Source organism: Hyaena hyaena, unplaced genomic scaffold (genome assembly GCF_003009895.1).
Source record: "Hyaena hyaena isolate Hyena2069 unplaced genomic scaffold, ASM300989v1 scaffold_16, whole genome shotgun sequence".
In the NCBI taxonomy this organism is placed as follows: domain Eukaryota; kingdom Metazoa; phylum Chordata; class Mammalia; order Carnivora; family Hyaenidae; genus Hyaena; species Hyaena hyaena.
The window spans coordinates 6,534,093-6,562,081 of NW_024080650.1; the positions used below are offsets into that span (position 1 = coordinate 6,534,093).

Below are 27,989 nucleotides of genomic sequence, written 5' to 3' on the forward strand. Positions count from 1 at the left end.
TCCAGTCATCTCATTTCTGGTGGTACTGAGACCAGCTAAAGCCTGTCTAGAGCTGGGAAATGGAAGTGCCATGGCCAGGATCCCTGTGGCTTTGTTGCTAGGCTGGAGCAGTTAGAATGCTAGAAGCCAAAGATTTTCTGGCTTTGTGCATGGCTGAGGGAAAGCAAGCTTTCACAACCTGCAAAACAAGGAGGGAGCTCAAGTTTTGCAATGCATGCCTGAAATGCATCATCTCTCTCTTGTTTTTGCTTTTGGTGATATTGCTAACATTATGTAAGTTTTTGAATCTGGGAGTCCAATTAGGATCTTGACCCCACTTGTTATTGGCAGTTTGTATCAAGTCACTGCCCCTCTAGGCCTCTGTTCTCCTATCTGAAAAGAAGGGAATGTGAACTCAGTGACTTGGAAGGCTCCTTCAAGTCTAAAATACTGTAAACTCTATAGAATAACAGGAGTCAGAAATATGAAATGTGGTCAACCAGGATGGCAACTTGCACAGGGCATCTCTTTGTGTCTCTCAAAATGTCTTACTAATATCTGGGGGATGCATGAGATGTGAGAGCCCCCCAAGGGACAAGGTGATGGTTTTCAGGAGCATTTATAGGACTGGGGGAAAAACTCTTGGAATAAGATTTCTTAGAGACCCAAAATGTATCCTGATGTTCCTATTGCACCACTTGCTCATACATAAAGGGTGACATCACATGCACATCTGCATCCCACAGACATCAATTATCTCATTAGTTCAGACAAGCTGTCCAGATTTCTAAACCTGTGCATTCTTCTTTTTACCTTCAAGCAAGGCATCTCTTTTGTGTTCTATATTGATCACGTACATGACTTTTCCTTCATGATCTCAATGTGTTCATCCACAAAGTAAATACATGGTATAAATAATACTAATCACTACTCCTGGGCTAATAGATTATTATTTTAAGGGTTTATTGAGTAGGTGCTTATTGGTACTCACTCTACTAAACAATTTGACAAAACGAAGACATATAATACATAACCTTTGACTTCAATCCATTCCTATTATGTTTCAATTTCAGATAATCTATGAACTTGACATGAATTAGAAAATTCATGCAAAGTAACCAACTACTTAAATATAATTTAATACTTTTTTAAAAAAGTTAAAGTTTCAATAAAAGCTCAGATTCACCAATTTTAATTTATTCACTTTTAATAGCCTCTGTTTTGAATAAGCAAATTAATGCAGGTTATCCAGTTGATTTGCATGGTAAATCATCTTTGTACCTTAGAAGACAGGCTTTGCTAAAAGTAAATGGATTGATTAGCAACAATTTCTTGAATATGGTGCCAAAAGCACAGACAAAAAAGTAAAAATAGACAAACTGGACTACATCAAAATTTAGAAACTTCTGTGCATCAAAGAACACAAACAACAGATTGAAAAAGCGACCCATGAGATGGGAGAAGATATTTGCAAATTATGTACCTGATAAAAGGTTAATACCCAAAATATATAAAGAACTTTTACAACTCAACACCACCAACAAAACAAAAAACCTAATTATAAAACGAACAACAGATTTCAGTAGACATTTCTCTAGAGAAGATATACATATGGTCAATAAGCACATGAAAAGATGCTCAATCTCACTAATTATTAGGGAAAGGCAAATTAAAGCTACAATGAGATATCACCTTACATTCACTGAAATGGCTACTGCTAAAAACCAGAAAATAACAAGTGTTAGTAGAGATGTGGAGAAATCAGACTCCTTGTACACTGTTGATGGGAATGTAAAATATTGTGGCCACTATGGAAAATAGTATGGTAGTTCCTCACAAAAGTAAAATTTGATAAAAATCGAATTACTGTATGATCAAGCAATTCAACTTCTGGGTATTATACCCCCCAAAATTGAAAGCAGGGTCTCAGAGAGATATCCATACACCCATGCTCTTGTCACTAATAAACATGGGGACTGCCCCATTGATTAACTAGCTCTTCATGATGAATTCAATGCTGGTAGGCCCCACCATAGAAATCCTATAATAAGTACTGTAAGTTCTTAGGTAAATTGAAAGTGATTCATAACAGGTTTCAACAGCATTTATTAGATTTGCTTTCAGTCCTAAATGAGATAAGTCAATAATTCACTTAGTGCTCAGATGTAGTTAATTGTTAGGAAGGCTATTCAAATACTTTAGAGAAAATATAATTAACTCAATTAACTTAATTACCTGAAGGCCTCATTTGAAGGCTCCTATCGAAACACGACAGGGATGTCCACTCTCACCACTGTTGTTTAACATAGTGCTGGAAGTCCTAGCATCAGCCATCAGACAACAAAAGGAAATCAAAGGCATCAGAATTGGCAAAGAGGAAGTCAAACTTTCACTCTTCGCAGATGACATGAAGGCTCCTATCGATAAAGACCACATGGAGACAACAGAGAACAATTGCAGGATATTTACTATGTGATTGTTCTTATTCAGGAAACTCAAATAAGGTGACAATCATATTTCCAGAGGTTCAGGTTCATGATTTCCTTTGGGAATTAAGCCATCATGCTGCAAATGTCCAATTTTGAGTTATTCACAAAGCAGTCCAGCCATTCCTTATATTGCCTCATGCATGCTGAAAGTCTTGGCGCCAAACTGAAATCATGTTTTTCCTCTTCTGGGGGAGGAGCTAAAGGAATAAATGCCATTTGAAGTCTTTACACATTGCTCCCAGAGAGGATAACGTGGCTACTTCTTTTTATGCTTGAAGACTTGATGTAGCTCCCACTCTCCTGAAATGTGAGTAATGTGAATATCATAATCTAGTAATTTTAGCCTTCTAACCACTTAGCACCAATTATTTCACTGCAGGTTGGCTGAGACTCAGCTGATGTAGGCTGTACATGGGGCTCCAAGCTACAGGTTGGGTCCATATCTGGTCCACAGGTCCCTCATTCTCTTTGGACTGGCAGCTACTTGAAGCATGATCTTCTCAAGAAGGACTGAAGGACACTTGTGGACACTAAGGTGTAGGTTGGAGTTAGCACACTGTCACTTTGAATCATATTCCTTTGGCCTAAGAGAGTCACATGACACCAATGGGACAAGAAAGTACCCTCCTTCTTCCATGAGGTCATGAGAAGGAGGAGTATTTGCTGAGTGACAACTGAATATACTCATGAGATACAAAAAACCCAAAATTTTTATAATGAATAGCATTACCGATATTATTGATTGGTCCTTATTTGCTATGAAATAAAATGCAGATTTTACATTGCCAGAGTGAATTTTAATATAGGAGTTGAAATCCAGGTGCTTTACTTATTGACATTTTCCATGATTCCAATTAAAAAGAAATTGCATCTATTTGCTAGAAAGAAGTGCTTAGAAGCTGAGTCTGCTCTTTCTGTGACAATTTCTCAGATTATCCCATCGCGTGTGCTCTGAACTACTTCCTCAGCCTCTGTCATCGCAGCTGATGGCTCAGCTCCCCCACAAGGGTAAGTAGATAGGGTCAAAGGTCAGTGCTGTTTTGGGAGAGCAGGGGTTTTGGGGCAGGCAATATCCTAGGTCTACCCTAGACTGGCTCTGAACTTGGGCAAGTCATGTAAACTCACAAGTCTACAGTTTATTTAGTAAAATTTGCCCAAACCTAATTTGTCTTACTAGTCAAGTGTCATTGAGAGCAGAGCAAAATTTTTCTTCTATGGATAAATAGTTAACCAGCATTCTTATATTAATTAATTATTTTTAGAGATCACTGACAGAAATTGATTATAATAAAAATGACCAATTGGTGAATCATTCAAATTTGGCTTTAATAATATGGGATATCACACTTGTTCCAAAATTTCCATTTCAGAATATCACCTAACAGATACTGACCACAAAGGAGATAACTTATAGAAGCAAGTAATTTTTCTCATTTTGTTAAAAATGATAATTATTCCAATATATAACTGAAACCTTATTAATATTTAATCAAGTAGCACTCATAAAGTATTGAAGAATTGTCCAAATTCTGGGGCACCTGGGTGGCTCAGGTGGCTAAGTGCCCTCACGTTGGTTAAGCATTCTCATGATCTGTGATTTTGAACCCTGTGTCTGTGCTGACAGTTCAGAGCCTGGAGAACTGCTTCAGATTCTGTCTCTGTCTCTGTCTCTCTCTCTCTCTCTGTCTCTCTGCTCCTCCCCTACTCACACACACTCTCTCCCTCTCTCTCTCTCTTTCAAAAATAAACATTTTTTAAAAATGAAGAATTATCAGAATTTCTCATTTCACTTTACATGTGAATGGTTTGTCAAATAAGAAAATGTATGACTAATTTATACTTTCTGAATATTTTTTAATTTCCAGTTTTGATTGCCAGCAGTTTTACCAAATAACATCTCTATGAAACACTATGACTTCAAGTCATTGTTGATCTTGACAAGTTCAAAAGGGGTAAATAACAGATTTCTTTTAGAACAAGATTCATGTATCTGAGACAGGCCTGCCAAATTTAAGACAAATAAATTTGGAAAGCTTCTTTGTTCCTAAGGGTCATTCACTTCACAGCCAGGTTTATTTAACTGGAGACTGCTTATAGTATGAATGAGAAAAACAATATAAACATAACTTTTGTGGAATCATGGGATAGTTCATATGTTCACAAATCTCAAATATGTAACTTAATCATTCAAAAAAATAGAACAATTACTGAAGAAGGACATGACTATAAAACAGCCATCAGTAGTTGTATAAAACCCATCTTGCTTACGTTATACTAGTGTTTTATAAACACCAGTATATGGATAAATATTAATTTTCTCCAATTTCTTTACTCTGAAATGTATAGATGCTGGCAAAATTCTTGAGTTGGCATGTAAACATTTTTAATACTCCCAGAGTTAGGAAAATCTCAAAACTCCAACATAGAAATGCTGACGTCAGGATGTAAGATAACACATTTTAAGAGCCTCCAAATGAATTGCTGCATGATAAGCTTCATTCCATTTTTTTTTAAAGGTGATGAAATAGTCTTCCTTTTATTTTTATTTATTTATTTATTTATTTGTTTGTTTGTTTGTTTAGGTCTTCTTTTTAATGAAGAATACTCAAGCTGCTATAAAAGCCTGAGGTGTGTGAAATAGAGGATGTGAATGCAAAGAGATATTAATTCTAAGTAGTAGCCTATCAGTCAATGGCTCATGTGTTTGAATTCTTCAATCCTTCATGCTCTTTGCACTGTGACTTTACAACCCCCATCAGAAGGTGGCTGTGTTTGTTTTCCCATTTCTTGAATCTGGGCTGGACTTGGTTTAGCTAATGGAACATTCCGAAGGGAGCCAGTTCCTAGTCTGTATATTGAGGGGCCTCCCCACTTCCACACTCTCTTGGAGTACTGCCAGCACCTTGGGAAAAAGCCCCTACCAGACTGTGAGAGGATGAGCTCACATACACAGCAGGGCTCTATTGTCCTAGCTGAGGTCGTACTAGACCCGCCTACAGCTGGTGACACCCAAACATAGTGAGAGAGCCTACCTGTGTCACCCCCACCTGACCACAGATGTGTAACAGAATCCCACGAGACCAGAAGACCCACCTCGCTGGCTCATAAACCTTTGAGCAGTAATACCTACTTACTATTCTTTAGCCATTACTTTTGAACTGCTCTAACTCAAGTTGAGAATTCAGTTTCTTAGAAGATCTAAATGTTTATTGCTTTTGTTTTTATTTTTTATTTTTGTTTTTTTTCCACAGAAGCTATTTTCATGCAAGGTTTGCTCAAATTCACATTGATTTTGTAGTTCTGAGGAGAATTCATCAGCCTAAAGCTGTTTTCACAGACTCATGTGTGATTTAATTTTGCCCTATATCTAAGGCTACTGAAGCTTGATCACGCCACTGGCAAAGAATTAGACTAATAATTTCAAGAAGTGAGAGTCCAAATCCTGTCCTCCAAAGGAAAAAAAAAAGTTTGGTAAAATGGGTACTAGTCTGTGGATTTTTTTTTAATGTTCATTTATTTATTTTGAAAGCAATGGTGCAAGTGGGGGAGGGGCAGAGAGAGAGGAGAGAGAGGATCCCAAGCAGGCTCTGCAGCCTCAGCACAGAGCCTGATGTGGGGCTTGAACTCATGAAACTGAGATCAGGACCTGAACCGAGATCAAGAGTTGGACGCTTAACCTACTGAGCCACTCAGGTTCCCCCATAGTTTGTGGATTTAAAGACTGGTTCAGTTGAACTCACAGTAGTGAAAGCAGAAAAGATGTCAAGAAGACAGAATTAAGTCTGAGTATACTCTTTCTCTCAAAATGTCAACATATGCATTAAAATGTACACAAAATTATGACAGGTTGGGTAAGCAGCGACAAATACGTGTTGTATAAAATACAGATAATATGAGGCAATACAGAAAAGGCTAACTTTTAAGGGCTAAAAATATCCAGACTGAGAAAACATTAATAAAATGTTGAGGGTGTGATATAATTATTAGAGAGGTTCAAATTTAAGGAAGAGAAGTCTGAAAGAGACAAAAAACAGAAGGCAAAAAGTCTAATCCACAACAGTAATTAACTAATAAGCAGAAAATGTTAAACAATAAATATCATAAATAATTCATTATGAACTGTAAGAAATGCTAAGAAACAAAATAGACCATAGATATGTAATAAGTTCTGAACAAAACAACTGAAGCTAAAGTAATAAAATATATTAAAAAGCTATATCCTAATAACAAGTAATATACTTTATTTCAATCAGTCAATAATTACAAAAAATTTTGCAGAGATTAGAATGAAAAGTATAAATAGTGTAGACTGTGCTCTAAATGTGTGCACACACACAAAATAAAGCTAAAAAAATAATAACCAAAATCAAAGAGAAAATCTGCAACTACCTACAATCTTAACATTTTTCTCCAGGAAAATGTCTGGGATCAAAGAAGTCATCAGAATTGCAATTACAGAGTATTTACAAGGTTTTTATAATTAAAACACTAATATTGAAGTTTAAAAGCAGAGAAAAATACATAGCCTTACATAACTATGTAACAAGAAAAAAGTAAAAGCAGAAGAATGAACTATGAAAGTCCAACCTTAGAAAGATTAACAACATAAATTTAAGGAAGAAAATAACAAAGTTACAAAGAAACTTAATAAACTAGAACACAGAATAAAGGGTGGATACATAAATTGAAAAGCAAATTACAAGGACAAAGTAGTAATATCACAGGTAACTTACTGCTGAACCTAATTAACAAAGGAGAAATACAATATTGACATTTTAAAATAGAGAAACAAAAACACAGAGGAACTTCAAAGTACCCAAAATATTTACCAAACTGCATTGAAATCAAAACTTTTTGGTAGTGTTGAGGATACTCTTGAAACATGAAATTCACAAGATTGACTCCAGTCAGAGAACATAACATAGTTACCCATTAGTTCTCCCGGAAGGAAACATAAAAAATTAATAATGACATTTACCCCTCGGAGGAAGAGGCCTATAGGGGAAAGAGACAGTTGCACTTTTCATTTCATCCCCTTTTAGTCATGACCATATACTATTGTGACTTTTTGTTTTTTAACATAAGAGAACACACACATGTACCAGCGGAAGAGAGGGGCAGTGGGAGAGCAAGAGTGAGAATTTTAAGCAGCCTCCACAATGAGTTGGAGCCCGATGCCAGGCTCGATCCCACAACACTGAGATCATGATCTGAGCTGAAATCAAGAGTCAGATGCTCAACTAACTGAGCCACCCATGCCCCTATACTATTGTTTCCAATCTTCTGGCTTCTGTGGGTAGGGTGCTCAGGTTGGAGGCCAAGAAGTGAGGTGTGTTAGGGGGATTGGAGGGACGGAGATTGGAGAAAAAAAGGCCTAGAGACCAGATTTTGGGCAAGGTTCATCTAGAAGCAAGGAATGGCCTGAAGGAGGTGGTGGCTAGCTAGGTGTCAGCAGCCAAGCCAAGGTAGGAAGCCAAGGTGCCCATAGTAGAGCACCTGCATGAAAATGGATCCATCCAGCATCCAAATGGGCCTGCATCAGGGTTATTTTTGCAGCCTCATTTTTGGTACACTTCCCCAGGTACCCCACTGGCCATCTCTCAGCATCTCTCATAGTTCTTTTTTTTTTTTTTTTTTTATATTTTTATGTTTATTTATTTACAAAGGAGGGAGGGAGAGGGAGAGAGAGAGAGACAGACAGAAAGAGAGAGAGAGAGAAAGCAGGGAAGAGGCAAAGGGAAGGAGAAACAGAATCCCAAGCAGGCTCAGCACCATCAGCGAACAGCTTGATGCAGGGCTGTATCTCACCAACCTGGAGATCAAGGCCTGAGATGATCAAGAGTCAGACCCTTCAACTAAGCCACCCAGGTGCTCCTCTCTCATAGTTCTAAAATACACTATGTGTCTGTTTTCCACTCTTTACTTGGATTTATTTTGTAACAAATGTCTGAGACCTATTTAATGTAATTGTTAACATGATTTGATTTAGTATTCCTGGTTATGGGAATGTATATTATACCAAAAGGAGGGTCACAGATGTAAACCTCTTTGTTCCCTCAACTGCTAATTAGAAAGGGCAAGTTCCTCTGAAAGAAGCAATGTTTTGCTTCTTCCCTTGAAAAGTACATTTTAAGCAAGCCAAATAGATACTATGCAGCTGGTCAGTAATTTGACATTGAAGAGCAATACACAATTTGTATCTTATTTCCAGTTTCCCACAATGGGTGTTAATTTCTACCTGCTTTTGCTTTTGCTATTTTTCATGAGCAGATTTACTGATTTCCTCTCTTCTTTACTTGGTAAACTACAAACAAGGTTCAAACTAAAAAGCAAAGTTTTAAATTTAAACTAAAATACCTCCATTTTAGTGAAGATTTTCCTGGTAGCCCCAGGCAAAATAAAGCCCTACCTCTGTGAGTTCAGATTGTTTTGTTCATACCCATAAGCATAGGACTGATTTTATATTGTGACTGTATTTATAGTCCTCTCTTATTATACCACAAGCTCTTCGAACGTCCAGTGAAGGAATATGCAGCCCCTAAAATGTTATAGATTTTAAGATTAAGATAAATGCATTAGAAATTAAATACTTAAATATTTTTATTTTTTCTATTTTTTCAAAAATATTTTTAAATGTTTATTTGTGAGAGAGAGAGAGAGAGTGTGTGTGTGTGTGTGTGTGTGTGAGAGAGAGAGAGAGAGAGAGAGAGCAAGGGAGGGGCAGAGAGAGGAAGAGACACAAATCCCAAGCAGGCTCTAGGCTCTGATCTGTCACCACAGAGCCCGATGCGGGCCTCAAGCCCACAAACCATGAGATCACGACCTGAGCCGAAGTCAGATGCTAAACCGACTGAGCCACCCCCCTCCCCAGTCATCCCAAACACTTAAATATTTTTAAAACAAATCGAAATGTATTCACAGTATAAACTTTGGTCCACGTGTTCAATTTTGCATTGTAGCAATGGTTATGGTACCTGGCTTTGCTAGATCTACTCCAAATTTTAGTCAATTAAAATAGTTTTAATGCATCAAGGTGATTATCTTTCCAGAGGAAATAATTGTTCTCTATTATGATTATTAAATAGATTTTCCAATTAGGTTTGAAGAGAGGCACAGTTTTAAATATACTAGTTCACTCCTCACTTTACTTAGCACATGAATACATATGACTATATTTGAATTCCAAATAAGTAATGAGAGAAAGAGAAGCATTCAGTGTTTGAAAAAAATGAATCATACCACCCCAAGGTGATCTGTTTATCTGCCATGATAACTAATGCAGCTTTCCCTGATAACCAAGAGGAATAAGAAATACCCTACAAATACACTATATGTAAAATAACCTATATTTTGGGGGTGCCTCAGTGCCTCAGTTGGTTGAGCATCTGACTTTGGCTCAGATCATCTCCCAGTTTGTGAGTTCAAGCCCACATCAGGATCTCTGCTGTTGGCGTGAAGCCCTCTTCAGATCCTCTGTCCCCCTCTCTGCCCCTCCCCCACATACTCTGTCTCTCTCAAAACAAACAAACAAACAAAAAGAAGCATGGAGATGACATGCTACTTACCTAAAATAACCTATATTCTAATAACCTACTCCAATATGGAGTTTTATTTCCTTGGGTAGTGAACCAAATGATTCCCCCCCCCAAAAAATTATATCACATGTTTGCTCATTTAATTTTTCAATCAATAGTCATGCATTAGATACCTGTCAATTTAGCAGGCATTATATGTTAAAGACACACAATAGCACTGGCAAATGTTTTAAAAAGTAAAATTATTTTATGCATTCATCACTGCCTTCATCCCCAAGAAAACTTACAGCCTATCCATGAAGAAAAAAAAATGCAACTACGTTAGACACTTGAAATGGATACAATGTCATTTGTCAATTACATTTCAATTAAAAAAAAAAGAAAGAAAGAAAAATCTGTAGGTTCTCTGTATAGGGTATGGCTTTTAGATTTCCTAACAGCTAAGAATGTTTTATTTTATTTTTTTATCTTTTTAACTTTGGGACAGTGAGACACAATTTGCCTCATAATCCTAGCAAATATAGAAACAATGCCAGCGAGCATTTCCTAATGGTGAGCATGCATGTTTTGTTGAACTCCTTGCTTCCAATTGGGTAAGAGTGTTTCTTCATGGTGGAAGAAACAGTGAGGCTCTCCCATTAGGGCCTATGTCACAGAGTAGGTAGGGCCAGGCCTCAGGCTCACAGTTACAAGCCCTCATACTTGGATTCTGTTGATCTCTGTTGGAGTTTACATGTACGGTCACAAAGGGAAGCTAAAGTGTTAAAAAATAAAACCCCTAGAATTCTTGAAAGTAAATATTGAAACTATACCCAAATGTTTAACCCAATTTCATCCTTTATTCGTTTCTCTTCTTTTTTTTTCCAGTATGCCAGATACCTTGAAAGGTAAAAATGACACGAAGATAAAAGAGAATAATGGCAGTGGTACGGTAGTAACGTTGTGTAGCGACAGGTGGTAGCTATACTTGTGAACATGACATATAGACTTGTTGAATCACTATGTTGTACACCTGAAGTTCATGTACGTTGTGTGTCAATTACACTTCAATTTTTAAAAATAAGTTTTCGAGGCACCTGGGTGGCTCAGTTGGTTAAGCATCTGACTTGGGATCAGGTCATGATCTCATGGTTTGTGGGTTCGAACCCCACATCGTGCTCCATGCTGACAGTTCAGAGCCTGGAGCCTGCTTCAAATTCTGTGTCTCCCTCTCTCTCTCTGACCCTCCCCTGCTCATGCTGTCTCTCTCGGAAATAAATAAAAACATTAAATACATAGATAAGTAAATAAAAATAAGTTTTCATCAAAAAAAGGTGAAAATGTCCTAGAATTCTCTCAATCTCTAAGAGACCCTACTTTTCAATGAAAATTAAGATTTTTGCTAAATTATTTGAATCATGATTCTGGCTCAGCAGTCTTATTGCCTCATTCTCATCAGTTCCTAATCCCTTCTTAAAATCGAAGCTTTGGGAAAAACAAACCAATACATAAAACTCTCACAGGTATTCCTCAATAGTGTCATAAAACACTTTAAGATAGTATTTATTTAAAGTTCATGCCCCTTGAATCACAGAAAACACACCATCATATCCCTTCTCTTAAATTTTGTTTCCTTTCCAAATGCCAAATTAAGATGAAATGAGAATATGGGGTAGAATTCCAGGCCCTTCCTTGTTCCCAATTCTGGAGGTGCCATGTAAAAATACCCACTTCCAGATTGACCCCTTATATCTTTTCACAAGCCTAGTTACAAGAAGAAAATGTTTTATTTGTGTTATTTTATCTCATAGAGAGATTGAAACTCTAGCAGAGTTATAACTACAAAGATGTAAGAGTATGTTTTTATGTAAATGAATTTCGTTGGTTCTCTCCTTATATTAAAATTTGAAAATACTAAAAAAAATTGTCTACCATATTTTCACATTAAAAACAAAATTCTATGAAAGGAAAAAGTCAAAAGGCTGTTCTCATATCCCCTGCTCTAAGGAAGGTGGCCATTGTCACGAGCTTGACATTTGTTTTTCCCAACTTTCTCTTACGCTTATTCTGAAATATGGATGTACGTACTTACAAAATGACATCAGGCTACACATATCAGATTAAACTTGATTGTTCTATTTAAAAATGTATGTCTCCTAAGTCATTATGTGTATACCTATACCATTGCTGAATATCAGCAACTTTTTTAACATTGGCAAATTTTTTGTCAGCTTGGTAGGTAGAGAATTTTACTTGGCATTTTGAAAAAATTACCTACGAGTTTAATGTTGCTTATATTCTAAGATATCTTAAATCTACTGATATAAAACATATTCAGAATCCAAATATTTCTCAGAAACTCTACAGCTGAGAATTGCTAAGAAGTCTTTCTTGAGCAACTGTTGAATTTTTTCTATTTTTAATTTCTTTGGATTGCACACAGATTATGAAATTTATAAGCCTATTTTCTCAATCTAACTGCGCATATTTTTTTTGCGCTGGGAGGAAGACATTAAAAAAACCATAATTATTTTTAAATTATGCATTTATTTTGATATTCTAAAAAATAAAACCGTAGATAAACTGCAAAATAAAAAGTCCTCCATCCTCCCGCAGACCACTACCCATAGGCAGCTGCTGTGAACAGCTCAGTGTTTATTCTTGGGAGCATTTTCTATGCAAAGATCTGTTATCTACAGTTCATTTAATCTGTGTCTGTAATCTACATATACATCTGACTCTAATTACGAATGTTTTAGACACCAGCTTATTTATTCCTCTTTAATAACTATATAACACTTCACTGTATGAGCATGCTGCAATTTTTAAATCATTTATTTGTGTTGATAGATATTTAGGTAATTCCAGCTTTCATGTTTGTATAAATGGTTCAGAGTACATTCTCATAACATATTTCTTCGCAAATATATGAGAAAATATCTGTAGAGTACATCTGTAAAGTGGAACTTTTTGATCAAGATGTGTATGCTTGCTGAAAAGTTGGTAGATGTGTCCTCCAACAAGTTTGTATCAATTCATATCCTTACCAATGTATATCAGGCTGGTTTCCCCTTCCCAAACCCTAACGTAATGATGTCATTCATAACTCAGTCTGATGGGTAGAAAGAAAAATTCTTTCTTAAAAAAATGGTTAAAAAAATTCTAAATATGGTTTAGCATCATTGAATATACTACTGGACATTTATAATTTGAACAATGTTATTTCATTCCCCAAGAGACATACTCAATATGTGACCATTAAAGTGGTTCTAAGTTTCTAAAACCTAAAACTTTTCCTTGTGAATCAGTACACAAATGATCAGAGGCATGGAAAATGGACCATAGTAACTAAAGATCCTTTAAACCTGTAACCCGTCTTTGTTTTAGAAGGCAAAAAGTATTTTTACTAGAAATACATTTTTCAAAATATATCAATATATATTCTAAAACACAAGTACCATGGTCATCAGGTGTCTTGAAGAGATCCATGTGTCAGATATAGTTGCAATTAAGGCCAAAGTTAGCTCTCATAATCCTTGAAATTTTATAGCTATTGAAAACTTTAAAGTGCTCATGCATCAACTGACATCTTGTTCAAATGCAGATTTTGAATTCTAGGCTGGGGCCCAGAATCTTGCATTTCTGTGATGCTTCTGTGGTCTGAAGACCACACTGAGTTGGGAAGGCTTACAAAAAAATGGTGAATATACCCTGATACTCACTTTTTAAACTTAAAGACACACACAGGATTTCCTTAAGTGTTTTAAGCCAACAAACATCCTATTTGTATAACATAAATAATATGTGAACAGGCTAATGAATAATACAACATCTGTAGCTCTTAGAAAATAAAACATAATTAGGGATCGCATAAAGTATGTAATCATTTTTAATGTTTTGTTCTTTCCAGGTCATTCAAACTGCTATCTACACATGAATAACAAAGAAATGCTCATAAACAAGCAGAGATACCCAGGAGGCATGAAGAGTTATAATATTTCAAAAACGTCTGTCTTATGACAGCACAGCCACAAAGAAGATAGATTTTAGAACTCTAAAAACTCAACCTTGAAGAGATAAACATGCTATCCAACATAGTACTGAAACTTAACAAAATGCCTTTGGAGCTTGAAATACCTAGAGCTCTAAAAATGTTAAAGAATGAAACAGAAAAATGTTTCTCCGAAATGCCTTAGCTAACCAAATGTGAGCATATTTGCCATCATGGCAAAAGTGAGTATTGCTTTTGCTGGTCTCAGCCTGGGCCAGGTGGAGCATCCTACTATCTGACTGAAGACCAGATGTGAAGGCCATGCTTCCTTCTACTCTGACCGGATGTGATTTCTCTCTCCACCATAACATCCTGCCAATACTGTACTTGCCACACATCACATTCTCTGTTTTGTGTGCTTTGGTTACTTGTAGTTTTTTCCTATTTCAACCTTATATTATTCTTTTTTAAAGATAACTTCTTTAAAAATTTATTTATTTTGAGAGAGTGCACTCACGTGAGAGTGTCAAGTGCAGGGGAGAGGCAGAGAGAGAATCCCAAGCAGGCTCTCCACCGCCAGTGCAAAGCCCTGACATGGGGCTCAAACCCACAAACCGTGAGATCATGATCCGACTTGAAGTCAGATGCTCAACCGACTGAGCCACCCAGGTGCCCCAATCCTTAGATTGTCCTTATGCTTTAGTAACTTCATCTTAGCTGCTCTGTATTGTCAACAGTACCTATCCAAGTGCTGTGAATATTAAAAAAACTTCTCTTAATCAGTAAATCCCTACAAAACCTACAGCCAGAGAGATCAATGCTGAATATTCCAAGTAAAGATGAAAATGAATGAGGAGGGCCATCAGCTGAGGAATGAGCTCATCAGAGTTCTCAAAAATACAACAGGAAGGAGCAGATGTTAGAGTCCTAAACATTTGTTCACATCGTCACTCATGGTTAATTCGTTAAGAGTAGTTAAATCAGTGGCTGAATCCTAGTTCTGCAAACTCTAGTTCCCATCTTTGTTCACTGGAAGTGAAGATGAGACTGTGACAGTGTCAGAAGAGCAGCTGGCCTGAGAAGGTGTCAAAGGAGCCATTGGGAAAGGAGACACATGGGAAGGTTGGCATCCTAGAATGTGGACCTAACCAGCACTGGATTCTCCAGAAAGCTGAGCTGGATGCACGAGTGTGTACCTAGGAAGTTTACTTTGGGAAGTTTCATCCCAAGGAACTGGACTGGGAGCCTGGGAAGAGGAATACAAGGAAGGTGTGTTATGAAGCCCAATACCATGGGCTGTTGGGGGCCAACCTCCAGGAGGCCCTCTGAGGAAGTGTGGAGAATACTCTGCAAAGTTGTCCACCAGAAGGACAAGGAGAAACAATCCATCAGCTTTCTTTTCCCATTGGCCAAGAGTTATGAGGGGCAGGGGGATGATGGTGTTCATGACCTTGCATTTCCAAGATTGCCTATGCTTCAGAATAGTTGAATGGTTTCCAGAGTTATCTTTTCTTTTCTTTTTCTTTTTTAATGTTTTATTTATTTCTGAGAGAGAGACAGCATGAGCAGGGGAGGGTCAGAGAGAGAGACACACACAGAATCTGAAACAGGCTCCAGGCTCTGAGCCAGCTGTCAGCACAGAGCCCGACACAGGGCTAGAACCCACGAACCGTGAGATCATGTCCTAAGCCGAAGTCAGATGCCCAACTGACTGAGCCACCCAGGTGCCCCCAGAGTTATCTTTTCTTTTAATGTTTCTTTTATTTTTGAGAGAGAGAGAGCATGAGCAGGGGTGTGGCAGAGAGAGGAGAGTGACAGAGGATCAGAAGCAGGCTCTGCACTGACAGAAGAGAGCCAATGCGGAGCTTGAACTCATGAACCATGAGATCTGTGACCTGAGCTAAAGTTGGACACTTAACTGACTGAGCCACTCAGGAGCCTCTTCAGGAAGTATCTTAAGAGATGTCAAAAGAAAAGCTCCAGAGTAGAAAGCAAAAGATAGGTGTGGCCACTGAGGTAGGTTGCTGGCAGGTGACACCTTCACTAAGCTGGTTACTGTAAAAAGGCGGGCAGAGAGGGTGTGATCTAGGGCACAAGAGAGTGCTGACCACAGCTCGTAGAAGCACGAGTCTAATACAGATCTGTCTGTCCTGGAAATGATGAGCAGAGGTTCATACCCATCCCTTCTTAGCAACAGTTTGCGAAGGGGGCACAAAGACCAAGAGGTAGCCAGAGAGAGAAAGTAGATGGGGACGGGAAGCAGTCAGGGCATCGGGGACACTGCCCTTGCCTAGAACGAAATTCCACCTTCTCTAAGCTTCAAACACAGACTAACACGTAGGTGGGAGCTTTTCTTTCTCTCTCCTTACGTCTTTGATATTTGGTCGCTACTTATTTTAACTTGCCAGCTCTGTCAGAGCAATGCCATCTGCCAGCCATTTTTTATCTGCTCATTAATTAAGTTACTTTATGGCTTTAGGTGCTCTGAGTGTTAGGGAAAGCTCTCAGCTTTTTCTGCTCATGACCTGTTTTCATTGTGATTGCTCCAAAAGCTGCCCCTGAAGAAAGGATGGGGGTCCAAGTGGTGACCCACTTGGGAGGTGACCCCAGGAGGTGCTGTGAGGAGTGAGGAGGGAGGGAGGGAAAGAAGGCCGCAGGTGTGGGTCTGTGCATGAGCAGGTTAGCTGTATCCAATTTTTCTGGGAGTTTGCCCCACTGAATGACAGGGAAACTGGTGTGTCTGTGCACTGGATCCCGTTTCTCATTAGTTGAAGTTTACTACTGGGAGCATTAAACTGACTGTAGTTCCAAGCTGCCCTCTACACAGGCACCCAGAGCATGCTTCCCTAGAGCTGAGAAGACCTCCACAGGCAGAGAAAGCAAGCAGAGACTGGTTGGGGTGGAGGGGTACGTGGATACTACTGCTGCAATAAATCCAGAAGATGGCAGAAGGAATCTAGACTGGGGCAATGGTAGCTTCTATGATATACTCTGAGATTATTTTGCAAGGGGTAAAAATGTCCAAACATGGAGAAAAACAACAGCAGCCACCTCCTTGGGATTCTAGATAGAAAGAAGAATAGTTAATTAGTGTAGGGTCAGAAGGAATTAAAATTAGCTTTGAAACTGAGATTATTTATTAAGCTGCAGACAAAACATTCAAAACAGCATTGAATCTCCTTAATAAAAATCCCCTTGCTATTACTGAAGAACACATTGGGGAAGAAACCAACATGTTTATGGCGGTGGCCTATAAACGAAGGATCTCACCAACCCCTGTTAAGTATCAACCACTTGGCTCTGCTTCTGTATGAACACACAGAAGCCTGGGGGGCTTTTGATTCTTTTGTACTAGTCATTGTTCTGGACCACCACCATGTTGGAGTCACTCCAAGATGAGAGGCAGTTTAACCTATTTTTTCCTCTGCCCAATGCTTTCCACTGGAAAAGCTTATAAGGACAGTGTATGAAAACCTACCATGGACTCAGTGTATTTCACTGTGGATAGAAGACTGCACAGAGCACAAAAGAGAGACTACAAAGGAAATACTTTCAGGGACTTCATAGATTAAAACTTTACCCCAATTCTTCATTTTCTTCACTCACCTCTGCCACAGCTTTACAGTGAGCTGAGACAGCCCCTCCTGTTGATCTGGGCTTGGCCTAATAACTTGCTTTCAACAATAGTAATTGACATGACAAATCTGAATGTTGGGCTTGTCTTCTTGGCATTTGCGATCCTCCATGGGGAGAAGATGTCCTAAGTAACTGCCACTTCTCCTTCAGCCTGGAATGCAGCAGGGAGCCACCTTGACCCCAATCCCTGCCAGAAGCTTCCATGATGAAACACAACAGCTGCAGCAAAGCAGCTAGCCAAGCCTGGTCTAGAGGAGACCAGAGCAGTCAACCCAAGAATGCAAGCATGCAGACAGATGCTTGTGGTGTAAACTCCTAAATTTTGGGGTGAATGTATTATGCAGCATTTTTGTGGCATTGTGATCTTTCTCAAGAAATACCAAAGTATGCAATATACTAATTCCCATTTATATTTATTTATATGTACAAAATATTTATTATACCAAAGCATTTATTGTCCATAGAGGAGAGAGATTGAGGAAGAAGAGTGGAGAATGAAGACTTTTTCCTTTTACTCCATCTATTTCTGTAATTAGTAATTTTTTATAACTATGTACTACTTGTTTAATTTATAAGGAAAATAAATCTGACAAACATTGTTTCCACAAATGAAAATGAAACAAAAATATTAACTTGTTATATTATATTTGGTCAACATTTAACTATCACCTTATCATTTATATAACATTAAAATCTTGCTATTCAAAGTGAAAGCCTTGGACCAGCAGCAATGGTCTTGCCTGGGAGCTAGTTAGAAATGCAGAATCTTAGGCCCCACTACAGACCCGCAAAATCTGTAGCAGGGTCCCCACATGACTTGGGCACAGGCAAATTTAAGAAACAATGCTCTAAAAAATTAAGTTTTTTCATTTTTTGCTTGAATCACTGAAAAGGAAATGGTTTGAAAAGTGAAAGATTTTATTTAAATTTCTTTTCTAAAGTGGGAAAAGTATTGGAAAGTATCTTCGAATACCAAAGATAATTGTGAAGATAATCCTTCCACAATAGTTAAAAAGAAAAGGTTAAAATGTTAAACACACGACTTGAATTTTTCAGTAACTAGAGAGGCAGGACAACAGAGTAAAAATAAAACAAAAAATGGGGTTTACATATTTCAAGAAGAGCAGGGTGAGATTTTTTTTTAAATGTGTATTTTATTTTTGAAAGAGAGACAGAATGTGAGCAGGAGGGGCGGAGAGAGAGGGAGACATAAAATCGAAGGCAGGCTCCAGGCATTGAGCTGTCAGCACAGAGCTCAACACAGGCCTCGAACTCAGGAACCATGAGATCATGACCTGAGCCGTCTGAATGCTTAACCGTCTGAGCCATCCAGGCGCCCCTGAACAGGAGTTATTTTAAACTTAGCACAGAAAAAGAAAATTCTCAATGCAACAATCATTTCCCTGCAAGGACGTATGAAATGCAAATGTCATGGGTCTTACTGGCAAAGCTGGACAAGGTAGTAGGCATTATGACTGAAAGGTTATGCAAGGCTAATCAGACTCTCTAGATTATTCTTATTTCAAAAATAGTTAACAAACTCTCAGTCCAGTTATGCCTTAGATGACATGTACTCACAGACATATGAACTTATGAATAGTCAGAAATGAATTTAAAATAAATCTTCTTATAGTACAAGACATGGCAGTTATTAAACTAAGATGAAGCAAGTGTTATAAAGTATGAAAACATGGTACTTGAATTCTATTTATTCAAAAGTCTTCACTGAGCTGAGCATGTTCTTCTAGCAAATTCAATTACTGATATGAATATGTACTATATTTTAATTATTGCAGCCATGAAAAGAAGTACTGGTTAAGGATGCATTTAATAAAAATATCCTATGAGCTTCAGTTAGTCAATCGTTTGTTTTTTTCATGAAGATCTAACTTCTAGAACAATTGTGCCAATATTATTTTTAGGTACATCCCTCTACTCTGGGCTATAGAGTACACATTAATTTAGAATTATACTAGTTTATTTCAACTGCTTTTCTAAAGAAGTGTCAAATAAATAAGAAACGTTTTGGCTTTTTCCATAATTGAAATAAATGTATAATGAACACTCACTTCCTGATTTCACTGCTGTGTTTTTTTTAATGAACATCACAGGGTGGACTTACTCTGCCTATGTATGGAATAGTAAAAGAAGGTTGAGAAAGAATAACTATAAATATAGGCCCTATAGTAATTACATATTCTCTCATACCAGCTATAACTTCTGGATAGATATTCAGATCATATGTACAATACATAGAAGAGACAGACATCAAAAGGTTTATTTAATAAACGTATCAAAGATTGACAAACATTTCACTGGGTACCAAATAGGATGCTGTGTCACAATGTTGTTGGCTATAAGAAGACACTCATCTCAAAATGGCTTAAAAATACAGGCAATTATTATCTCACTTTGTATGAAGTCAGAAGTAGAGCTGGTCCAAGTTAATCCAAGTTAATGAAAGCCTCTAAGTTCTTAGGTTTCGAAATGCTAGTCTTAGTTGGTTGGCAATTATCCCGAGGCTCATCCCTCCATGGTCTGATGGTTGCAATACCTCCTAACAAAGAAGCCTGAATACAAGGTGTAATCCAGTGTGTCCCACTCAAACCACTGACACATGGCCACCCTGTCCTTAATCATGTCATTCTATGTACAGCCCTCTTCTTTAGTTGGTGATGGGAAAATTAATGTTTTCTTATTTAATAATCTAATTTAATCTAGGATTTTTCTGTCTAGTCCTGTTATAATAGTCATAACTAATTAGTAAATAAAATCTAAATACTATCAGCATTAGCACATTGTTCATCACTGGTATGTACTGGTGGGAAAGGGAAGGAAAGGAAGAAAGGAGGATCTGCCTGGTTGAGTGGCAATGACCTTGATGGACACAGCTGGGTTATGCTGTCTTCTACTGCTGGGCTCATGAGCTGTTTTCACCCAGGTGCTGGGCAGATAGGCGTGTCTGATTTTTAAATTATTCCTGGCATGCTGATTGCGACATAGCCATATCTTGGCTGCATTTTCCTTTGGAGCCCAGAAACCATTTATGCTCCCTTTAGGGAATGTGTCCTGTTGTTCTATTGTGCCACCATCAGGGTAGCCCATAGCTCCTGCCCCTCGGCTAATCTCAGAGATCTCTAATTTGGAAATACAGAAACTTGTGAAGTCAAATTTTCCGCCCTCCAAGAGTTTAGGGGAGTAAATATAGGGTGGGGGACTCTTCCCTTGAAATCCCAGCCTGTGCTGTTGGCTCAGATCCTGCATAAGACCCCTTGCCTTCAGTGATCTCCAGATGAGAAGGGGGTGCCATCTATATGGTCTGGCATACGTGTATACTTCAAAAGTTTTCTGTCCAGGCCTCTGTCTACTCTGCCTGATCCACTTGGATTTATGATGTGTTCAGGCACCAAACTAGCTTCCCTAAACTCTGCCTCCTCCAGAATATTTCTCTCTCCCTTGTCTCCTGTTTATATCTCTTGTGTCTAGGTTGGTAATTAGGTAGGAATAAATCAATCATTTTGTGGCAGGCCCCACTTATCCTAGCCACGAATCATCTAGGCTGGGGAAAATCTTAAGAAAAAAGCCCAATGTCTCTCTCCAGTGTATATCATAAGCAACTTTATGCACATATATTTTATTACTAACATATCTTTTGCAACAGAGGGCCAACTCCCTTCATTGACAGGTACTTGCCTTCCAGGTACTCTAAATTAGAATCTGCATTTTAACAAGATCCCCAAGTGACTCTTAATGCATTTTAAAGTTTTAGAAGCACCGCCTTCACAGTTCTGGGGCTTTCTGGGTGCAGAGAAACTAGAGGCAGTAATTAAACAAATGATAAAATAGCACTTATTCTGAGCTGAAGACCCAAGTCTGCATACTGAAAGAGGTTCCTGATTTCTACGCAGCACTGACAAGAAAAGATATCAACTTAAACACATCTGGTTATATTCTAAAATTTAAATAACAAGGAGAAATATTACAAACTTTAAGGAAAAATAACAACTGATATACAAAGCAAAAAGGAAAAACTATCTGGTGACAGGCATCATCTGCTACATGAGAGGAGAATAATTATCCACTAGAAGAAAATGGGAGAAGCTAGAAGCTTGTGGAATAACATTTAAAGAGTACTGAGGGACAAGGGCCTACCCTAGAAATTCAATGCACAGCTAAGATGTCATTTACCTGTCAGGGTAAAATAAAAATATTTGCAGATATGCAAAGATTCAGAAAATCTAGCATTTATGTACCCAGCTGTGAAAAATCCTGGACACAAAACTCTAAGTGAAAACAAGTGACCCAAAAAAATGTCAAGCTAGGGAGATGAAAAGAGAGTGATTAGGAAACAATCTTTCCAATAAGTTGATGGCGCAGATAATAAAAAATAATAGCAAAGTTCTTTACATGCTCTATCTTAGTCATTCCTCATCACAGTTCTGGAAAGTGGATGCATTAGTTATCTTTTGCTATATAACAAACTACTCCTCCCCCTCCAATTTAGCAGCCTAACACAACAAACAGTCATGATTTCATACTTTCTGTGGGTCAAGATTCTGGGAACAGTGCTTCTGGCCCAAGGTCTTTCTTGAAGATGGAGTCAGAATGTTTGCCAGGGCCACAGGCATCTGAAAGTTTGACTGTAGCTGAAGAGTCTACTTCCTAGATGACTTAATTCACATGACTGTCGGCTGGAGGACTCAGCTCCTCACTGTATGGGCCTTTCCACAGAGCTGTCTGAGTGTCCTTGTGACATGGCAGCTGGCTTCCTCCTGAGTGAACATACTGAGAGAGAGAGAAATTCAGAGGCCACAATATCTTTTATGACCTCATTTCAGATGTCACACACTGTCACTTCCACTTTATTCTAGTCATTAGAAAAGACTAAATTCAAGGCACCTGGGTGGCTCAGTCAGTTAAGTGTCTGACTTTGGTTCAGGTCATGATCTCACCATTTGTGAGTTCAAACCCCATGTCGGGCTCTGTGCTGACAGCTCAGAGCCTGGATCCTGCTTGGATTCTGTGTCCCCCTCTCTCTCTGCCCTTCCGCCACTCTCTCTCTCTTTCTCTATCTCAAAAATAAACATTAAACAATTTTTTCAAAAGGAAGCAGACATGCAAGGGGGTGAGGAACTAAGTTCCACTTATGAGGGGAAAGTTAAAGAATGTGTGGACATTTTAACCTTCCACAATTATATTATTCGCTACACCGGGGCACAAAAAAAGTTATTTAACTTGCCCAAGTTTACATGGTTAGTAGGCCCAGGAGCTGAGACACATGCTCAAGCTTGTAACTACAATGTGAAACTTCCTGGAATTAGAAGTTCTAAGTTATTTTGGCCAAACTCAAGGGTTGGAGTCAACTCTTTGGAGAGATGTGGAGAAATTTTATACCCTCAAGATCTAAGAATGGAAGAGTTTTAGGGGAAATGACAACGGGGAAAGCATTGGGAGAACAGAACATGTGGAAATAAGTGGGGAAAAGTTATCTTATTTTTATAAAATGAAAAATGGGTTATTAGTGCCTGAAAATGCAAAGTGAATATTAATGAGATGGAAAAGTTCATCAAATTTCCCAAGTTAACAAGGAAGAATTTGAGCAAACCAGAAAAATAAGGAAAAAAGAGTTTATAACAGAGAAAACTAAGTAAGCAATAGGATTAAGAGACTAAAATCAAACATATCCCTGTTACACAAATGTCAATATACTCAATTCTGTAACCAAATGACAGAGACAGATAGGATTAAATAATAGAAAAAGATAGATATATAGTATTTACAGAAATATATCTGTAAATAAGTTGATGATTAAAGTTTAAAAATAAGAGATTGGAGGCAAACAAAAAGCCTATTAGACCAGGAGGAATTAAAGATTATGAGTACTCCCTCAGAAAAGGAGAATATTACATAACAGTAAAAAGCAAAAACTAGGAACCAGATGTTATAAATCTACATGCACAAACAGTATGGTAATAAAAATTACTAGAAATTGATGATGAACTTGATAAAGGTATACTTACTGTAAAAGATTTAATATATTCTAAGAATTAGATTGATAGTTAAAAATTAAACAAGTTTAATTTAAAATTTAACATAAAATTTAATTTAAAAATAAACAAGTACATGAGAAACCTGAATAATATAACAGTAGTCTACAAACATAAAAAATGCTCAGGAGCAAGAGAACTTCTGAGGTGCTTATTTCAGATTCACAAGAGATTTTCTCTAAGATCATAGAAGTCCTTACTCTAGGCCAGAGAAAAGTACAGATCCTGATATAAATATGTTATCCACAAACTGCTCATATTCCAGAGGAATATCTCTTCTACATTCATTCCTTCAAGAGGTATTTTGTCAAAAAAAAAAGAAAGAAAGAAATTGAAGTCAAAAAAACCAAACCAAAACAAACAAACAAAAAAGAGGTATTTTGTCATTGCTACGATATAAAAGAAGCCACAGAAGTCCTTAATGGAAGTAGTAATCAGTGCTCTATGTTGTCAATGGATCTATCTCCCATTTCAAAGCTATTTGACATGTTTTTATTTCCCTTTTGGAAAAAAACAACTAAATATCTGTTATTAATCCATCAATAAATTGCACAATATATAAAGCTTTAAATCAGTGTGCAGTGCAAAATACTAAATAGCCTCCCCCATAACACAGAGGCACCATGAAAGATTTATTTTTAGAAGGAAAAAACACTAACACATGGGCTGTATGAAAGATGAATTTCCTAAGTATTTTTGAAAAGACAACAACAATAAACTCTACTGACTTTGCCTCAAACTTATAAAAAGATCCATAATTATTTAATAGATTTTATTTCCACTTAAATATACCATCACCCACTGGAATGCCACACCGGTTACTGACTCAAACTTCAATTATTTCCATATTTAAATTAATTAATATAGTTATTGCTATGGAACGACTACTCTATGCTCTGTCTTTCAAGTTAGACCTGAATAATAAATAAGAATTTAAGGGCTTTGGCAGCTAATGCAATTTCTTGCTGGATTTTACTGGCAAATTTTATAAAGATATGTGAATTCAGTAGAATCACTTTACTCACCAAGCATTTTGCAGAACCCCTAGGACTACATAAGAAGTACTAAATGAACAACACCTTTGCATAGTTGTAACTTAAAGATAAAATTTTATTGAATACTTGATAGAGATGGAAGCATAAATTGGCATTAGTACTGGTAGAGAACTTAGCCCAGGCATCAGTCTGTCTCATAGTCTATGTGGATAAGAACTACATAAACTCTTCTACCACTTTTCAATTAGCTTTATTTCAGGCAGTAGGACTCTTAACACCCTTTACTCCCATCCATCCTTTGTGTTGCCCAAGTTCTGATGACTCAACTGCCAAATGGCTAAGAGCAAAACTATAAACAAAGTTCAAGTTAAAAAGCTCACAGTGTTTTTAAGACTTCTGGTGAAAGAGGGGAAAGGTTGTGTCTATTTCCTAATCTGTGGGGTTTCTAACATTTTACCCATGTTATGCCTGCCCTCTCATTGACAATAAACCTATATTTAAGTAATTCAGCATATCTAGCCTCCTCAGACTACAAAAGGTTTGAAATCAAATCAGATTATCATTGCAAAGCTACTTTTCAGCTACTTGCTCAGAAAAACAAAGAGCATTTTTATGAAACTCAGAGAGTTTCCCATTCAGGGGAAAACAACCTCCTAGAAACCAAGTTAGGACAGTGAGTAGTCAGACTGGTAAACTTCAAGATTTCATTCAACTAACAAATGTCTACCCTACAGCTACTCAAAATATTTGCACCGATAGTTCTGATAGTCAAGCATAGTTTGACTATGAGAATTATCTAAGACAGTTGTGTGGTTAAGTATGTGAGGGTGCACAACGTAGCTTGCCAATAAAGTTACACTCAAATATTTCCAAAAAATCAAGCTCTCAGACTAACAGTCATTCATTAGAGAGTGCAAAAAAGAAAATGATGAAATACCAATTTACGTCCACTAGATGGGCAAAGAGTTTAGCGTATCAAAACCAAGTTTTGGCTAAGACACACATTGCTGATGGGAGTCTAAATTGCTATATATACTTGGAAAACAAGTCTCTTGATGTTATAAATAACCTATGATCCACAAACTTCACTCCTAGGCATATACCCTAGAAAAACTCGAACTTGTGCATCTAAAGGCATACAAACATGATCATAGCAGCATTCTTTATAATACTAAATACAGGAGACATCTCAAATGTCCATCAATAGTAGAGTTGATTTAAATGGGGGTATGGAATGGTAATACAATTGAGAGTAAATAGCTATTAAGATAAAAGAGCTATAATTAAACATAACAAAGGTATACTTCAAAAATAAGATTCTGGTGGGTGCCTAGGTGGCTCAGTCAGTTAAGCATGGGACTCTTGGTTTCAGCTCAAGTCATGATCTCAGGGTTCATGAGATCAAGCCTGCATCAGGCTTCATTGAGATTGGAGTCTGCTTGAGAGCTCTCTCTCTCTCTCCCTCTGTCCCCTCCCCTCGTCGTATGAGCTCTCTCTCTAAAATAAAAAATATATATATATGGGGCACCTGGGTGGTTCGGTGGATTAAGCATTTGACTTCGGCTCGGGTCATGATCTCCTGGTCTGTGGGTTCAAGCCCCACAATGGGCTCTGTGCTGACAGCTCAGAGACTGGAACCTGCTTTGGATTTTGTGTCTCCCTCTCTCAGCACCTTCTCCACTTGCACTCTGTCTCTCTCTCTCAAAAATAAATAGACATTAAAATTTTTTTTAAATATGGGGCGCCTGGGTGGCTTAGTGGGTTGAGCGTCCGACTTTCGCTTAGGTCATGATCTCGCGGTTTGTGGGTTCGAGCCCCAGGTAGGGCTCTGTGCTGACTGCCAGCTCAGAGCCTGGAGCCTGTTTCAGTCTGTGACTCCCTCTCTCTCTGACCCTCCCCTGCTCACACCGTCTCTCTCTCTCCTAGAAATAAATAAAACATTAAAAAAAATAAAATCTCTTTAAAAAATTTTTTTTAAATAAATAAACTTACAAAATAAGAGTTTGGAAGGAAAAAAATGTCTAAACAATACATACCATTCTACTCAATTTTTATAAATCCTCAAAACGTGCAATACTCACTGCACATTTTTAAGGGAAGCATTCTATGAAGCAACATAATTTTAAAAGGCAAGGGGGTGAAATATACAAATTTCAGAATAGCAGTCACCTATGAGGATAGGAGCAGGAAGGTGCAGCTTGGGAAGAAAGACAGGGAGTCCAGCAGTAGAAGCAAACTTGTTTAGCTTTGTTTCTCCAAACTTTCCATGTTGTATAGTATATTCCTTTGTGTTCATGAAATAGTCTTTAATCATATTTCCAAACAGTCTCTGCAAAAAATAGATTGGGGTGTAGCAACATGAATGGAACTTGAGGGTGTTATGCTGAGCAAAATAAGTCAAGCAGAGAAGGACAGATACTATATGTTTGCACGTATAGGAGGATTAGGAGGAAGCCAATGGAGGACCATGCAGGAGAAGAAGGGGAAAAATAGTTGGGGAGAGGGAGGGAGGCAAACCATGAGAGACTCTTGAATGCTGAGAACAAACTGAGGGCTGAGGGGGGTTGGGGTGGGGAATGGGGGTGATGGGCATGGAGGAGGGCACTTGTGGGGATGAGCACTGGGAGTTATATGGAAACCAACTTGACAATAAACTATTAAAAAATTAGATTGGGGTGGGGGAACTATTGCTCTTAATCAGAAGCTATTATGTACTATTTTAAAAAGCATACATGTTTTGCATTCACATAAAAAAGCTGATAGAATTTGCCTGCCAAAAAAAAAAAACAAAAACAAAAAACAAAAAACCAGTGTGTCTTGGGGGTTGGGATGTTAGGGCACACTTGCGGGCTTTGAAATAAAATGATCTTGTTATATTTGCTACCATTTGTGTATAGATATTTTTAAGCCTATATACATCTTAGAGTGTGCAAAGAAAAATTCTGGGAAGATTTACCAGAATCTACAGCAGTTGTCTTTGACAAGTACATTTTTTTCACTTTATTGTATAATATATTTTTCATTTAGGTTTACTTATAAAATTATTTTATTCTATCTTTAAATTGATTGGTTGGTTGGTCTTACTGTAGGAGCCTTACGTTTCAAATACAATGCTTTTCAGAATGAGGGCCGTGGAGCTGGAGGAGAGGGTGAAAAGAAGGGCGGACAGCTGCGGACCTCGGCCCGTCTCTGCCATCCGTGGCGCTGGGCGTGCAGAGCGGTCCTCCAGCATCCCGGCGGGCCGGCCACCAGGCGGGGACAAGGCCACCAGGTGGAGCTGGGCGGCGCGCGCGGAGACGGAGCCCCGCCCCGCCGCGCACCTGAGCGGTTGCCTGGGC

The 27,989-nt window shown here is 38.0% G+C and overlaps 1 long non-coding RNA gene across 2 annotated transcripts; it reads right to left on the reverse strand.

Annotated features, from left to right (window-relative positions):
* Positions 1 to 2,428: 2,428 nt before the first annotated feature.
* Positions 2,429 to 27,948, reverse strand: LOC120226483. Of its 2 annotated transcripts, XR_005527030.1 has the most exons (4): positions 27,750 to 27,948; positions 26,821 to 26,980; positions 22,148 to 22,394; positions 2,429 to 2,768 (listed from the first exon to the last, which is right to left on the reverse strand). It is a non-coding gene; the product is annotated as an uncharacterized LOC120226483 (long non-coding RNA). The 2 variants fall into 2 exon arrangements; XR_005527026.1 differs by lacking the exon at positions 2,429 to 2,768 and having other exon boundaries at positions 22,009 to 22,394.
* Positions 27,949 to 27,989: the final 41 nt, after the last annotated feature.